This window comes from Malus domestica, chromosome 12, assembly GCF_042453785.1.
Source record: "Malus domestica chromosome 12, GDT2T_hap1".
In the NCBI taxonomy this organism is placed as follows: Eukaryota; Viridiplantae; Streptophyta; class Magnoliopsida; order Rosales; family Rosaceae; genus Malus; species Malus domestica.
In genome coordinates, this window is record NC_091672.1 from 16,643,334 (window position 1) to 16,647,078 (window position 3,745).

Below are 3,745 nucleotides of genomic sequence, written 5' to 3' on the forward strand. Positions count from 1 at the left end.
GATTCTCGCCTTGCATGAAGCCTCACGTGAGTGTTTTTGGTTAAGAGCAGTCATGGAACATATTCGAAGCACTAGTGGTCTTAGTTCTGTCGTTGACCTTCATACGACGATCTTTGAAGATGTTTGTACCATACTTAGGGCCTCCGTATTTAGATCTCGTATAAATACTCGGAGGACTCAAATGTAATTATGTAATAAATAGAGGGGCAAATATGTAATAAGTGAGGAGCCCTTATTCTATAAAAGGACCCCTCACTCTCCTCATTAAGGGAGGCCAATTCTTAAGCTTCCTCATCCCCTTAAACCTCTCAGATTGAGAAGAGCACTCTCACCCTCAGAAGCTCTCTTTCTCCCTCTTCAACATCTCAAAGAAATACAATATCAGTGTAGACGTAGCCCAAACATTGGGGTGAACCACGATACATCTTGTGTTATTTACTTTCTTGCAGATTCACGGTCGAATTTACGTTGTTTTAAGACCCCTCCGGTTTTGTGCATCAAGATAAGACAATGCTGCATGTATCGAGCAGTTAAAGAAATGATACATCAAGAGAGATAATACCAAGCACATAGCGCCGAAGTTCTTTTACTCTCACTAGCAACAACAACATCAGAACATTGAAGTCAAGCAAATATGTTCCCAAGACAACCTGGTCGATCCATTCACCAAGTCATTGCCCAAGTCTACTTTTCAGAAGCTCGTCTAAGGAATCGGTGTGCGTAAATTATCTGCGTTAAATTGCTTGTAGTCACTGGCGAAGCTACGTGAGGGCGAGGAGTGGCAGTCGCCCCTCCCCTCGCTGGAAAACATGCCTAGGAGCGCTGGATGAGATTAACAGAGGTCCGGAAGAAAGTCGAAGAAGGGATTACAGTGGGGACGACGAAGGAGGGGGTGGGAGTGGGATCGACGGGGAAGAAGATGCGGTTGCGATGGACGGAGGAGAGGTTGATGAAGGAGGTGTGGGGATGAGATTGACGAAACGCGGTTGGGGGTGTCGGGTCTGGGAGAAAAGCAAGGAAAAAGATGGGTGTTTGGATGTGGGTTGAAGATAAAGTTGGGTGTTTGGTTAACAAGATAACAAGTATTTGGGAAGAGTTTTAAATGACAGGTGTTTTAAAGTTGGGTGTTTGGTTAACAAGATAACAAGTATTTGGGAAAAGTTTTAAATGACATGTGTTTTAAAGTTGGGTGTTTGGTTAACAAGATAACAAGTATTTGTGGTTTTATTTTTAGGAGTTTTAACAAAAAACTCCTAATACTGTTCACTTTTAATGAAAAACCACATTTATACATTTCCTTTGTACTATTCACTATACCTTTAAAAATGGCTTTTCATTAAAAATGAAGTTTTTTGGACTTTTCTTTAGTTTTCCTTTTATTTTTGTCTTGTATTTTTTTTTTCTCTTTTAAGACTCCCACTATATTTATCTTAAACTCTCACATTATTTATAAATATTGTATTACTTTTAAAAACAATATAAATATTGTTTAATGCTTATTTTACAATAATTTAAATCTATCTAGGCTCCCGCCTAGATCTCGTCTAGGCACCTAGCTGCTAAGTCTCAGTCCGCTGTTTGATTAGTACCTAACATTTTTTAGGATCTAATCCTAGCCAATTTAAGTTTCTTACATTGGCTTAGATATTATTGCTTACAACTGCTTGGGTGGATAAACTATTTTCTGCTAAGAATATTGAGTCAAAACTTTGCACTATCTAATGTGAAAGTAACCGCTTCGATTGAACCTTACACTCTTTTGAATTTCGCCCCTCCCCTCTGAAAATCTTGGCTTCTCTACTGCTTGTAGTTCTCTTATTTGGAAGTTCTGTATCCAAAAGCATGCTCACTTGATCTTAATGCACTCTTTTTCCTATGATATGAGCATTTTTCCCACTGGGTTTTTGCTACCTAACAAGGTTTTGATGAGGCACCCATCATGGGATGGTCATATTCTGTTGAGTTCACTACTTTCGTCTAGTATGACGTTTGTTTTTTGACATTATGCATACTTCTCACCTTTCTCCTTAGTCTATGGGTTTTTACCAACCTTAGGTTTTACCATAGCGAGGTTTTGTGAGTTTTACTACCAATGCATACTTTCTTTAAATTTGAGACTCGCATTCACCCGTTGTGTCGACGACTTCATCAACTGTTCTACCTCAATTGCGGAAGACCTGATGCGAAGTTTTGTTTGAGTATTTACACACTCAAGGGGGAATGTTGTAGTCATATTTAGAATAGGAATGTGATTGTGTAAATCCTAGTGTATCTAGAGATATCTTGGAATATTCTCTTTAGTAGATATTATTATATTAGAGTTGTAATCCTAATAAGGTAAGGATTTAACCAATCCTACTACTATAAATAAAAGCACAATGGGGTGAAATACAACACACCTCACAATTAAATCTCTCTTATCTCTCTTATTGTTGGCGGCCTCCCCCTCTCTATTCCCTTAGACTAGTTGAATTAATTAGGCCTACATCACAAATTAGGTACCTACGTATATAAAGAAAAAATTGTATTCAAACTCAATTACTGCTAAATAATATTGCATTTTCTTTCATTTTAATCATAATTTGTCTTATTGTAGATGTGAGAATAAGGAATTTTTTTTTTTGAACAAACGAAATTATTTACACTAAGTTTCATAATGAGCTAGCAGATAATGAGGTTTAAATTCGCATTTGGTGAGATTCGAACATAAGACTTCTTACTTACAAGTGAAGAGGAATACCACTAAACCGATTAAAAAAGAAAGAATACCACTAAACCACAAATTTTTTTTTATTAAATACTAAATCGTAGTACTAAATGACATAAAAACTAATGTTTAAAATATCAGTCTTGGTGAAACTGTCGATAGGCAAATTTATGGAAATATCAATGTATATATCATATATCGATATCGATATCGATTGCCTTCGATGAAATGATGGAAATTTGCTCAAAAACATGGAAATTTAAAATTATTTTTTAGGGAATGTCATATGAAACCACAACACACGTATGAATCAAGAATTAATGATTAGATATTGTGTAAATAATAAGTATGTGATATGTGAGAAGTAAAACTTCCTTATAATGACAAGCAATAAAATAAAGCATTTCATTAGAAAGAATAAATTATATATAACTTAATTGAAAATTTTGTCATGAAAGCAGTACAAGTTTTATTGAAGTAAACTAATACCATAAAGAAAGAAATTAAAAAAATAAAGAATGCATAGGCTCATGGATATTTCCTGCAAACTTTTTGCAAATGTCTGCATACATTGGATATTTCCTAAAAATATCAAGAAAATTGACTGATTTCTGGAAATATCGTGGATATGAGGTGAATTGTAGACTTCACCCCCTCCTTCTATATCGTTCCTTGAATTTTTGGATATTTTCATGGAAATATCGAGTATATCCAGAATATTTCATACACTGATAAAAACAATGTGTTTTTATTATATATTAAGGGTTTTAGAAGTAAAGATATATAATAACGGTCGCATGAAAACAACGTGTTCCTGTTATATGCGTCCGTATAATGTTAATGGTGTTCAATTTTGGGATAGAAACATTTTCATTTTTTCACTGCAGCTAGGAATGTGTTCACTATTTAATTTCTGCGTTTGTTCTTTTCCTCTTTATTTGGTATGAAAAAAAGTCCATGCATCTCCAGAGTTTCGAAGAGATATATATTACACGACAATGCAATAAAAAATAAAACTCCAAAATATATTACAAATGA